We start from the raw sequence: 14,472 nt of genomic DNA on the forward strand, positions 1-14,472 counted from the left end.
TTTATTAAATTTTGTTTTTGTATTTGAAGATTATGATTCAGTGTTTTATGTATGATTGCTACTTTACTTTTGAGCCTTCTGTCCTGAAGACTTTCTAAATTTAGTGATTTTACTAAAGGTGTTACTCTAGTCAAATGTGAATATTCATTTGTTATGAATCGCACTGCTCTATTTTGTGTCTGTTCTAGTTTCTTAATGTTTTCTTGAGTTGTGGGGTCCCAAACGGAGGATGCATATTCTTTTATTGGCCTAACCAAAGTTTTAAATAACATTTTAGTTTTATGTTCTTATTTGATTTATAGAAATTTCTTTTAATAAATCCTAATGCTTTGTTTGATTTTTTTGTAGTTTCATCAATATGTGGATTCCATGACAGTTTTTCATTTATTATAACACCTAGGTATTTTGCGTTTTTAGTCTGTGTTACTGGTTTGCCATGAATAAGATAAGTGGAATTAATTTGTTTTAGTTTTTTTGTTACTCTTAACAACTGACATTTTTCTGGGTGGAAAGACATGCTCCAATTTGATTCCCATTTCTGTAATTCATCTAATTCTCTTTGTAAAATATCTGTGTCTTGTGTTGTTTTTATTGTTCTATATATTATGCAATCGTCTGCAAATAATCTGACTTTTGTTCCTGAAGTAATGCAATTTGGTAAATCATTTATGTAAATTAAAAATAGTAGTGGACCCAAGACTGTTCCTTGAGGTACACCTGAGTTTACTATTATCGGTGTTGATTTAGAGCCATTTATTATTACAGTTTGTTCTCTCCCTATCAGAAAGTCCTTAATCCACTGATGCAGTGGACCATTAATGCCGAAATATTTTAATTTTTTAAGCAAACTATGGTGGTGAACTTTGTCAAAAGCCTTAGAAAAATCTAGTAAGATAGCATCTATTTGTTCACTATTATATTAAGCCAATCCTACACCCATACTACTTGTATACATAAAATTGGGTGGATCTAGAATTTTAGATCTAGATAGACTAGATTTTTATTAAAATTCTAGATCTTTTCTATTAAGTAATAAAAACCTTTAAAATGTATTTTAATATGGATGAAGCTGAACAGAAAGGATTGGAAAATAGTCGATGCCAACGCAGAGGCTCTTGTTCTCGTATGAGCCATAGTTGTCTATTGACTGAAGGTGGTGGAGATAATTCAACAAGATGATTTACAATGTAATTCAAGAGATCTGTCTAGGTTAGTTCATTATTTTTCTTGAAGATTTCTATGATCAAGTCTAGATTTTCTAGATCTAGCATCATATACAATAATTTCTAGAGATCTAGTGCTAAGTCCTATACATATGGGATCTAGATCTAATCAAGATCTATCTAAAATCAGAATAAAAAATATGGAATGTCACACTAGATTTAGAATAGAATAGCAAAGTTTTACCAATATCTAGATTTTTAGTCCAGTAAATCAACTTATATAGATCAAAATATAAATTAAATTCACCTTTATCTATCCCTTAGTCTGATGGACTGTTAAGGCACCACACAAGGTTTGTCGACCATTCTTTTCCTCACCGTCTTTTGAATGACTAATTCCTGAGAATAGTAAACCGTTATTGTTAAAGAATATACAGGTAATCAGTGCTTTTTTGTAAAGAAATAGGTGCCGGAGCTCAGTGATGGATTGCCTTTTAACAACTAATAAATAAATAATAAACTTTAAAATACAAAAGTAACTTTTTCGCTGCATTGAAAAAAGTGCCGGTACGCTGTACCAGTGCTTACTGTAATGCTGCTGACCTGAAAAATTGTAGTTAAACTAAATAATACAGTAATATTAAGCCCATACTAATTAGTCTTAGATATATAGATCTAGAAATTATATTGACATTGTGTAGATCTAGTCAATCTAGATTTCAAAGCAAAGAAAACAGAAGAACGGTAGACCATAAGGCAAAGATGATAGGATTGACATGGACCAAGCTGAAGAAATCCAGAATATTTATTGAAAATTTTAAGTTAGATCTAGACTAATAATCTAGAATACTAGGACTATAGTAATCTATACATTCTTTTCTAGACTCTACTAGACAAACTCTAATGATGATTCTAATATTAAATATGTAGATCTAGAGCAGTGGTTCCCAAATTTTTTGTCTCGTAGACCCCTTGCCATGTTTTCTGCTTTTCGGTAAAACCCCTGCTTAACTTATATTTTTTTTTTTTGTATTTTTTTTTTTAGATAAATTTTTTTAAATTTTTATTTTTATTTATTTTTTTATTTTTTTTAGATAATTTTTTTTTTTTTTTTTTAATTTTTTTTTTTTCGAGAATTGACTTTCCCGGTACTGACTTCACTGTAGACCAGTGGTTCCCAAACTTTTATAAAAAAATTTTTATAATTTTTTTAAAAATTTTTTTTCTTTTTTTTTTTCCGAGAATTGACTATCTTGGGACTAACTTCACTGTAGACCAGTGGTTCCCAAAATTTTAGTAAAATTTTTTATTTTTTTTTTTTGTTGTTTTTTTTATAAAAAAAATTTTTTTTTAATTTTTTTTTTTCAATTTTTTTTTTTAGATAAATTTTTTTTGGTAATTTCTTTAGATAAATTTTGTTTTAAATTTTTTTTTTTTTTTTTGATAATTCACTATCCCAGGACTGATTTCACTGTAGACCAGTGGTTCCCAAACATTCAGTAAATTTTTTTTTTTTTTTTTTTTTTATAAAATTTTTTTTTTTTAATTTTTTTTTTTTTTTTTTTTTTTTTTATAAAATTTTTTTTTTTTTTTTTTTTTATAAAATTTTTTTTTTTAATTTTTTTTTTTTTTTTTTAGTAAATTTTTTTTTTTTTTTTTTTCTTTTTTTTTTTTTTTTTAAATTTTTTTTGGATAAATTTTGTTTTAAATTTTTTTTTTTTTTTTTTTTTTTGAGAATTCACTAGTGCGGGACTGACCTTCACTGTAGACCAGTGGTTCCCAAACTTTTTTGTTTCGTAGACCCCTTGCCATGTTTTCTGCTTTTTGGTAGACCCCCTGCTTAACTTATATTGCTTTTCTTTTTCAATTTATTTGAAAACTAATTTCTAATTTTAGTGAGTTGAAGAGTAAAATGCAATTTAAAAATACATATAAGTATTAAATAATAACTCATTTTTATTGATAAAATTCAAATTTAACCAATTTAATATGTATTGCTGGAATCATCAAACACACTGGAAATGTTTTTTTACCCAGGCTTATCATCTGTTCCTATGGATGTCATGTTTCATACATTCTATAAAGAAGACATTCAAACAATAAATATTAATTAATTAATTTGTTTTAAGTATCATTGTAAAAATTTTCACAAAGAGTTTCTCGTGTATCTTTCACGTGTCCGCCGAACTGTTTTCACTAAAGGGGAAGGGACGAAGGCGAGTAACTGGCGCCTTAGCCGGTAGGCTTCAAGCAGGAAGAGCTCATTAGCCACATAGCAGAAGGAAAACTGAATTTAAAAATCTGCTGCCTTGCAACTATTCCCAAACATGGGAAAGCTGTCGTGGGTCAACCCTGAGGAAAAATAAGGAGCTGGCAACCCCTAGGCAGTTTACAGCACACAGCGCTACACCCCATCAGAGCCTGTGACGCCACTGGTTCCAAACTGATCCCAAACTGTATATATTTCCTTTGCAAAGAATCACATAAGAAGCTTTTAATTTGATAACTCATGCCACCGATGTGCCCTTGAACTGTATTTTTGTTTAAAGAAATTCTTTTAATAATATCAGATGTAGGTGTGTGTAAAACAGTTTTCACAACTACAACGGCTGGTAAAATCAATGTTTTACCTATGTTTCCATATTTTGCTATAAGTAAAGAGATATTGTAAGATGCTCACAAACCAACATCTTCTCTCTATATATATGATGTTGAAGTGAGATTGTGTGGGTCTATTCTTAACTTTATCTTTGAGTGCTAGAAAATTTTTAAATCTTTATCTATTTTGTTAGGGTGACATTGTCTCAGATGATCCTCTAGCAATTGGTTTCGTATCATTATTTTAAAAAAGTCACTTAGGCAACGGCTTGTTTGACAAGGAAGGAATGAATCCCAGTTTTAAATAATCAATGCTGCACAGTGTACACTTCTTTTTGTTAAACATTTGTTACATGCAGACAAAATTAAAATTTTTAAATAAGTATTGAGAAGATTCTTTGGTTTGATTAGCAGGATATATATTTAAATGATTTACCAAGATAAAAATCATATATTACTGTATAAAATAATTACATTAAATGAATGTAAAAATTAAAAAAGAGTGATAAAGTCCCTTAATGTAATTAACACCATTTTTTTTACAAAATACATTAAATTCTTACCATTACCTATCAATCAGTCTGTTGAACCATGGGGGCACCACACAAGATCTGTCAACAGCCCTTCTATATTCCTCTCTGTACTTAGCCCTGGATAAACCATTTCATGGCAGACCTGCCCATTCTTTCATGTCTTCACATTGCTCTCTGTCTTTCATTCTTCATCCTGGAACTCAATGGTCAAAGGAGCATAACCCTGGTATTATTTTCTGGAAATAAAAAAAGACTGATTTAGTCCCTTAATGTAATTAACACAATTTTTTTTTAAAAATACATTAAATTCTTACCATTACCAATCTATTAGTCTGTTGAACCATGGGGGCACCACACAAGATCTGTCAACAGCCCTTCTATATTCCTCTCTGTACTTAGCCCTGGATAAACCATTTCTTGGCAGACCTGCCCATTCTTTGATGTCTTTCCATCTCTCTGTCTTCCTTCTTTGTACACAAATGGGGAAAAAATGGACCATAATTCTTAAAAAAGAAATTTAATATCATTAAATAAAATTTAATTTAATTTCTAATTATTGATAAAATATCTTACCAGAATGCTAGCCACACTTTCTAAAACTATGACCAGTGCCTTATTTAAATCTTGAATTATATTTCTAGTCTAGGAGTTCCAATCAATTTTGTTGTATACAAAGGCCATGATACTGATTATAGGAATATGCCAGATGTCTGTTTCAGCATCTGAGTAAATAAATTAATGAAACTCCTATGACTCTAAGTTAGGGTAATGTCATCTTTCATATCTGTATTAAAAAAACACAAAAAAAAACAAAAAAAAAACTGGACATACATTCCTCATTATCAGTTCCCATCCTGTTTGTCGTTTAAATATTTTGGACATTCCTTTTACATTCCAGCCAAGATCTTGCAGCGGACAGTAGAAAATGGCAGTTTGAACTTCAGATCATTGTGTCAACCGTCTCGTGCAAACCACAAAACCAGGCAGTGTAATCAAGATCTACCTAAGAATGAAAAAATACTATCAGATACAATTTCACATTACATCTAAAAAAGGATAGCTATATTTAACTTGATCTAGTAGAAGATGTACAACTATCATACCCATATAATGTAGATTAACAAACTGATTCAAGATAAATACTATTATCTTCTTATCTTATATAATACAGACGTTACTTCAAAAAAGAAGATGATTACGTCCTACGCGTCAAACATTTAGTCATGCATATTAACCAATGACTTAAATTCTGCCAAGTCACTGGTTTTCCTGGCTAGCTCAGGCAACCCATTCCATGCTCTAATAGCACTAGGGAAGAAGGAGTATTTGTACAAATTTGTCCTAGCATATGGGACGAGGAATGTGCCTTTATCTTTGTGTCTTTCAGAGTATTTTATTAAATTTTGTTTTTGTATTTGAAGATTATGGTTCAGTGTTTTATGTATGATTGCTACTTTACTTTTGAGCCTTCTGTCCTGAAGACTTTCTAAATTTAGTGATTTTACTAAAGGTGTTACTCTAGTCAAATGTGAATATTCGTTTGTTATGAATCGCACTGCTCTATTTTGTGTCTGTTCTAGTTTCTTAATGTTTTCTTGAGTTGTGGGGTCCCAAACGGAGGATGCATATTCTATTATTGGCCTAACCAAAGTTTTAAATAACATTTAAGTTTTATGTTCTTATTTGATTTATAGAAATTTCTTTTAATAAATCCTAATGCTTTGTTTGATTTTTTTGTAGTTTCATCAATATGTGGATTCCATGACAGTTTTTCATTTATTATAACACCTAGGTATTTTGCGTTTTTAGTCTGTGTTACTGGTTTGCCATGAATAAGATAAGTGGAATTAATTTGTTTTAGTTTTTTTGTTACTCTTAACAACTGACATTTTTCTGGGTGGAAAGACATGCTCCAATTTGATTCCCATTTCTGTAATTCATCTAATTCTCTTTGTAAAATATCTGTGTCTTGTGTTGTTTTTATTGTTCTATATATTATGCAATCGTCTGCAAATAATCTGACTTTTGTTCCTGAAGTAATGCAATTTGGTAAATCATTTATGTAAATTAAAAATAGAAGTGGACCCAAGACTGTTCCTTGAGGTACACCTGAGTTTACTATTATCGGTGTTGATTTAGAGCCATTTATTATTACAGTTTGTTCTCTCCCTATCAGAAAGTCCTTAATCCACTGATGCAGTGGACCATTAATGCCGAAATATTTTAATTTTTTAAGCAAACTATGGTGGTGAACTTTGTCAAAAGCCTTAGAAAAATCTAGTAAGATAGCATCTATTTGTTCACTATTATATTAAGCCAATCCTACACCCATACTACTTGTATACATAAAATTGGGTGGATCTAGAATTTTAGATCTAGATAGACTAGATTTTTATTAAAATTCTAGATCTTTTCTATTAAGTAATAAAAACCTTTAAAATGTATTTTAATATGGATGAAGCTGAACAGAAAGGATTGGAAAATAGTCGATGCCAACGCAGAGGCTCTTGTTCTCGTATGAGCCATAGTTGTCTATTGACTGAAGGTGGTGGAGATAATTCAACAAGATGATTTACAATGTAATTCAAGAGATCTGTCTAGGTTAGTTCATTATTTTTCTTGAAGATTTCTATGATCAAGTCTAGATTTTCTAGATCTAGCATCATATACAATAATTTCTAGAGATCTAGTGCTAAGTCCTATACATATGGGATCTAGATCTAATCAAGATCTATCTAAAATCAGAATAAAAAATATGGAATGTCACACTAGATTTAGAATAGAATAGCAAAGTTTTACCAATATCTAGATTTTTAGTCCAGTAAATCAACTTATATAAATCAAAATATAAATTAAATTCACCTTTATCTATCCCTTAGTCTGATGGACTGTTAAGGCACCACACAAGGTTTGTCGACCATTCTTTTCCTCACCGTCTTTTGAATGACTAATTCCTGAGAATAGTAAACCGTTATTGTTAAAGAATATACAGGTAATCAGTGCTTTTTTGTAAAGAAATAGGTGCCGGAGCTCAGTGATGGATTGCCTTTTAACAACTAATAAATAAATAATAAACTTTAAAATACAAAAGTAACTTTTTCGCTGCATTGAAAAAAGTGCCGGTATGCTGTACCAGTGCTTACTGTAATGCTGCTGACCTGAAAAATTGTAGTTAAACTAAATAATACAGTAATATTAAGCCCATACTAATTAGTCTTAGATATATAGATCTAGAAATTATATTGACATTGTGTAGATCTAGTCAATCTAGATTTCAAAGCAAAGAAAACAGAAGAACGGTAGACCATAAGGCAAAGACGATAGGATTGACATGGACCAAGCTGAAGAAATCCAGAATATTTATTGAAAATTTTAAGTTAGATCTAGACTAATAATCTAGAATACTAGGACTATAGTAATCTATACATTCTTTTCTAGACTCTACTAGACAAACTCTAATGATGATTCTAATATTAAATATGTAGATCTAGAGCAGTGGTTCCCAAATTTTTTTGTCTCGTAGACCCCTTGCCATGTTTTCTGATTTTCGGTAAAACCCCTGCTTAACTTATATTTTTTTTTTTTTGTATTTTTTTTTTTAGATAAATTTTTTTTAATTTTTATTTTTATTTATTTTTTTATTTTTTTTAGATAATTTTTTTTTTTTTTTTTTTAATTTTTTTTTTTTTTTGAGAATTGACTTTCCCGGTACTGACTTCACTGTAGACCAGTGGTTCCCAAACTTTTATAAAAAAATTTTTATAATTTTTTAAAAAATTTTTTTTATTTTTTTTTTTCCGAGAATTGACTATCTTGGGACTAACTTCACTGTAGACCAGTGGTTCCCAAAATTTTAGTAAAATTTTTTTTTTTTTGTTGTTGTTTTTTTTATAAAAAAAAATTTTTTTTTAATTTTTTTTTTCAATTTTTTTTTTTAGATAAATTTTTTTTTGTAAATTTCTTTAGATAAATTTTGTTTTAAATTTTTTTTTTTTTTTTTTGAGAATTCACTATCCCAGGACTGATTTCACTGTAGACCAGTGGTTCCCAAACATTCAGAAATTTTTTTTTTTTTTTTTTTTTTTTTTTAGTAAATTTTTTTTTTTTTTTTTTTTATAAAATTTTTTTTTTTAATTTTTTTTTTTAGTAAATTTTTTTTTTTTTTTTTTTTTTTTTTTTTTTTTAAATTTTCTTAGATAAATTTTGTTTTAAATTTTTTTTTTTTTTTTTTTTTGAGAATTCACTATTGCGGGACTGACTTCACTGTAGACCAGTGGTTCCCAAACTTTTTTGTTTCGTAGACCCCTTGCCATGTTTTCTGCTTTTTGGTAGACCCCCTGCTTAACTTATATTGCTTTTTTTTTTCAATTTATTTGAAAACTAATTTCTAATTTTAGTGAGTTGAAGAGTAAAATGCAATTTAAAAATACATATAAGTATTAAATAATAACTCATTTTTATTGATAAAATTCAAATTTAACCAATTTAATATGTATTGCTGGAATCATCAAACACACTGGAAATGTTTTTTTACCCAGGCTTATCATCTGTTCCTATGGATGTCATGTTTCATACATTCTATAAAGAAGACATTCAAACAATAAATATTAATTAATTAATTTGTTTTAAGTATCATTGTAAAAATTTTCGCAAAGAGTTTCTCGTGTATCTTTCACGTGTCCGCCGAACTGTTTTCACTAAAGGGGAAGGGACGAAGGCGAGTAACTGGCGCCTTAGCCGGTAGGCTTCAAGCAGGAAGAGCTCATTAGCCACATAGCAGAAGGAAAACTGAATTTAAAAATCTGCTGCCTTGCAACTATTCCCAAACATGGGAAAGCTGTCGTGGGTCAACCCTGAGGAAAAATAAGGACTTGGCAACCCCTAGGCAGTTTACAGCACACAGCGCTACACCCCATCAGAGCCTGTGATGCCACTGGTTCCAAACTGATCCCAAACTGTATATATTTCCTTTGCAAAGAATCACATAAGAAGCTTTTAATTTGATAACTCATGCCACCGATGTGCCCTTGAACTGTATTTTTGTTTAAAGAAATTCTTTTAATAATATCAGATGTAGGTGTGTGTAAAACAGTTTTCACAACTACAACGGCTGGTAAAATCAATGTTTTACCTATGTTTCCATATTTTGCTATAAGTAAAGAGATATTGTAAGATGCTCACAAACCAACATCTTCTCTATATATATATGATGTTGAAGTGAGATTGTGTGGGTCTATTCTTAACTTTATCTTTGAGTGCTAGAAAATTTTTAAATCTTTATCTATTTTGTTAGGGTGACATTGTCTCAGATGATCCTCTAGCAATTGGTTTCGTATCATTATTTTAAAAAAGTCACTTAGGCAACGGCTTGTTTGACAAGGAAGGAATGAATCCCAGTTTTAAATAATCAATGATGGACAGTGTACATTTCTTTTCGTTAAACATTTGTTACATGCAGACAAAATTAAAATTTTTAAATAAGTATTGAGAAGATTCTTTGGTTTGATTAGCAGGATATATATTTAAATGATTTACCAAGATAAAAATCATATATTACTGTATAAAATAATTACATTAAATGAATGTAAAAATTTAAAAAAGAGTGATTAAGTCCCTTAATGTAATTAACACCATTTTTTTTTACAAAATACATTAAATTCTTACCATTACCTATCAATCAGTCTGTTGAACCATGGGGGCACCACACAAGATCTGTCAACAGCCCTTCTATATTCCTCTCTGTACTTAGCCCTGGATAAACCATTTCATGGCAGACCTGCCCATTCTTTCATGTCTTCACATTGCTCTCTGTCTTTCATTCTTCATCCTGGAACTCAATGGTCAAAGGAGCATAACCCTGGTATTATTTTCTGGAAATAAAAAAAGACTGATTTAGTCCCTTAATGTAATTAACACAATTTTTTTTTAAAAATACATTAAATTCTTACCATTACCAATCAATTAGTCTGTTGAACCATGGGGGCACCAGACAAGATCTGTCAACAGCCCTTCTATATTCCTCTCTGTACTTAGCCCTGGATAAACCATTTCTTGGCAGACCTGCACATTCTTTGATGTCTTTCCATCTCTCTGTCTTCCTTCTTTGTACACAAATGGGGAAAAAATGGACCATAATTCTTAAAAAAGAAATTTAATATCATTAAATAAAATTTAATTTAATTTCTAATTATCAATAAAATATCTTACCAGAATGCTAGCCACACTTTCTAAAACTATGACCAGTGCCTTATTTAAATCTTGAATTATATTTCTAGTCTAGGAGTTCCAATCAATTTTGTTGTATACAAAGGCCATGATACTGATTATAGGAATATGCCAGATGTCTGTTTTAGCATCTGAGTAAATAAATTAATGAAACTCCTATGACTCTAAGTTAGGGTAATGTCATCTTTCATATCTGTATTAAAAAAACACAAAAAAAAAAACAAAAAAAAACTGGACATACATTCCTCATTATCAGTTCCCATCCTGTTTGTCATTTAAATATTTTGGACATTCCTTTTACATTCCAGCCAAGATCTTGCAGCGGACAGTAGAAAATGGCAGTTTGAACTTCAGATCATTGTGTCAACCGTCTCGTGCAAACCACAAAACCAGGCAGTGTAATCAAGATCTACCTAAGAATGAAAAATACTATCAGATACAATTTCACATTACATCTAAAAAAGGATAGCTATATTTAACTTGATCTAGTAGAAGATGTACAACTATCATACCCATATAATGTAGATTAACAAACTGATTCAAGATAAATACTATTATCTTCTTATCTTATATAATACAGACGTTACTTCAAAAAAGAAGATGATTACGTCCTACGCGTCAAACATTTAGTCATGCATATTAACCAATGACTTAAATTCTGCCAAGTCACTGGTTTTCCTGGCTAGCTCAGGCAACCCATTCCATGCTCTAATAGCACTAGGGAAGAAGGAGTATTTGTACAAATTTGTCCTAGCATATGGGACGAGGAATGTGCCTTTATCTTTGTGTCTTTCAGAGTATTTTATTAAATTTTGTTTTTGTATTTGAAGATTATGATTCAGTGTTTTATGTATGATTGCTACTTTACTTTTGAGCCTTCTGTCCTGAAGACTTTCTAAATTTAGTGATTTTACTAAAGGTGTTACTCTAGTCAAATGTGAATATTCATTTGTTATGAATCGCACTGCTCTATTTTGTGTCTGTTCTAGTTTCTTAATGTTTTCTTGAGTTGTGGGGTCCCAAACGGAGGATGCATATTCTTTTATTGGCCTAACCAAAGTTTTAAATAACATTTTAGTTTTATGTTCTTATTTGATTTATAGAAATTTCTTTTAATAAATCCTAATGCTTTGTTTGATTTTTTTGTAGTTTCATCAATATGTGGATTCCATGACAGTTTTTCATTTATTATAACACCTAGGTATTTTGCGTTTTTAGTCTGTGTTACTGGTTTGCCATGAATAAGATAAGTGGAATTAATTTGTTTTAGTTTTTTTGTTACTCTTAACAACTGACATTTTTCTGGGTGGAAAGACATGCTCCAATTTGATTCCCATTTCTGTAATTCATCTAATTCTCTTTGTAAAATATCTGTGTCTTGTGTTGTTTTTATTGTTCTATATATTATGCAATCGTCTGCAAATAATCTGACTTTTGTTCCTGAAGTAATGCAATTTGGTAAATCATTTATGTAAATTAAAAATAGTAGTGGACCCAAGACTGTTCCTTGAGGTACACCTGAGTTTACTATTATCGGTGTTGATTTAGAGCCATTTATTATTACAGTTTGTTCTCTCCCTATCAGAAAGTCCTTAATCCACTGATGCAGTGGACCATTAATGCCGAAATATTTTAATTTTTTAAGCAAACTATGGTGGTGAACTTTGTCAAAAGCCTTAGAAAAATCTAGTAAGATAGCATCTATTTGTTCACTATTATATTAAGCCAATCCTACACCCATACTACTTGTATACATAAAATTGGGTGGATCTAGAATTTTAGATCTAGATAGACTAGATTTTTATTAAAATTCTAGATCTTTTCTATTAAGTAATAAAAACCTTTAAAATGTATTTTAATATGGATGAAGCTGAACAGAAAGGATTGGAAAATAGTCGATGCCAACGCAGAGGCTCTTGTTCTCGTATGAGCCATAGTTGTCTATTGACTGAAGGTGGTGGAGATAATTCAACAAGATGATTTACAATGTAATTCAAGAGATCTGTCTAGGTTAGTTCATTATTTTTCTTGAAGATTTCTATGATCAAGTCTAGATTTTCTAGATCTAGCATCATATACAATAATTTCTAGAGATCTAGTGCTAAGTCCTATACATATGGGATCTAGATCTAATCAAGATCTATCTAAAATCAGAATAAAAAATATGGAATGTCACACTAGATTTAGAATAGAATAGCAAAGTTTTACCAATATCTAGATTTTTAGTCCAGTAAATCAACTTATATAGATCAAAATATAAATTAAATTCACCTTTATCTATCCCTTAGTCTGATGGACTGTTAAGGCACCACACAAGGTTTGTCGATCATTCTTTTCCTCACCGTCTTTTGAATGACTAATTCCTGAGAATAGTAAACCGTTATTGTTAAAGAATATACAGGTAATCTTTGTTTTTCTGTAAAGAAATAGGTGCCGGAGCTCAGTGATGGATTGCCTTTTAACAACTAATAAATAAAAAATAAACTTTAAAATACAAAAGTAACTTTTTCGCTGCATTGAAAAAAGTGCCGGTACGCTGTACCAGTGCTTACTGTAATGCTGCTGACCTGAAAAATTGTAGTTAAACTAAATAATACAGTAATATTAAGCCCATACTAATTAGTCTTAGATATATAGATCTAGAAATTATATTGACATTGTGTAGATCTAGTCAATCTAGATTTCAAAGCAAAGAAAACAGAAGAACGGTAGACCAAAAGGCAAAGACGATAGGATTGACATGGACCAAGCTGAAGAAATCCAGAATATTTATTGAAAATTTTAAGTTAGATCTAGACTAATAATCTAGAATACTAGGACTATAGTAATCTATACATTCTTTTCTAGACTCTACTAGACAAACTCTAATGATGATTCTAATATTAAATATGTAGATCTAGAGCAGTGGTTCCCAAATTTTTTTGTCTCGTAGACCCCTTGCCATGTTTTCTGCTTTTCGGTAAAACCCCTGCTTAACTTATATTTTTTTTTTTTGTATTTTTTTTTTTAGATAAATTTTTTTTAATTTTCATTTTTATTTATTTTTTTATTTTTTTTAGATAATTTTTTTTTTTTTTTTTAATTTTTTTTTTTTTTGAGAATTGACTTTCCTGGTACTGACTTCACTGTAAACCAGTGGTTCCCAAACTTTTATAAAAAAAATTTTATAATTTTTTTAAAAATTTTTTTTATTTTTTTTTTCTGAGAATTGACTATCATGGGACTAACTTTACTGTAGACCAGTGGTTCCCAAAATTTTAGTAAAATTTTTTTATTTTTTTTTTTGTTGTTTTTTTTATAAAAAAATTTTTTTTTTAATTTTTTTTTTTCAATTTTTTTTTTAGATAAATTTTTTTTTGTAATTTCTTTAGATAAATTTTGTTTTAAATTTTTTTTTTTTTTTGAGAATTCACTATCCCAGGACTGATTTCACTGTAGACCAGTGGTTCCCAAACATTCAGTAAATTTTTTTTTTTTTTTTTTTTTTTTTATGTAAAATTTTTTTTTTTTAATTTTTTTTTTTTTTTTTTTTTTTTTTTTTTTAATTTTTTTTTTTTTTTTTTTTTTTAATTTTTTTTTTTTTTTTTTTTTTTAATTTTTTTTTTTTTTTTTTTTTTAGTAAATTTTTTTTTTTTTTTTGAGAATTCACTATTGCGGGACTGACTTCACTGTAGACCAGTGGTTCCCAAACTTTTTTGTTTCGTAGACCCCTTGCCATGTTTTCTGCTTTTTGGTAGACCCCCTGCTTTACTTATATTGCTATTTTTTTTCAATTTATTTGAAAACTAATTTCTAATTTTAGTGAGTTGAAGAGTAAAATGCAATTTAAAAATACATATAAGTATTAAATAATAACTCATTTTTATTGATAAAATTCAAATTTAACCAATTTAAAATGTATTGCTGGAATCATCAAACACACTGGAAATGTTTTTTTACCCAAGCTTATCATC

The 14,472-nt window shown here is 29.4% G+C and overlaps 2 long non-coding RNA genes across 2 annotated transcripts; both read left to right on the plus strand.

Moving 5' to 3' along the window:
* Positions 1 to 1,072: 1,072 nt before the first annotated feature.
* Positions 1,073 to 5,297, plus strand: LOC129926064 (uncharacterized). The gene is made up of 3 exons (XR_008777747.1): positions 1,073 to 1,209; positions 1,488 to 1,600; positions 5,193 to 5,297. It is a non-coding gene; the product is annotated as an uncharacterized LOC129926064 (long non-coding RNA).
* A 1,461-nt stretch (positions 5,298 to 6,758) lies between these two features.
* LOC129926066 (uncharacterized) lies at positions 6,759 to 10,913 on the plus strand. The gene is made up of 3 exons (XR_008777749.1): positions 6,759 to 6,895; positions 7,174 to 7,286; positions 10,828 to 10,913. It is a non-coding gene; the product is annotated as an uncharacterized LOC129926066 (long non-coding RNA).
* The last annotated feature ends 3,559 nt before the right edge of the window (positions 10,914 to 14,472 follow it).

The sequence above is a fragment of the Biomphalaria glabrata genome, chromosome 4 (assembly GCF_947242115.1).
Source record: "Biomphalaria glabrata chromosome 4, xgBioGlab47.1, whole genome shotgun sequence".
NCBI classification, from domain to species: Eukaryota; Metazoa; Mollusca; class Gastropoda; family Planorbidae; genus Biomphalaria; species Biomphalaria glabrata.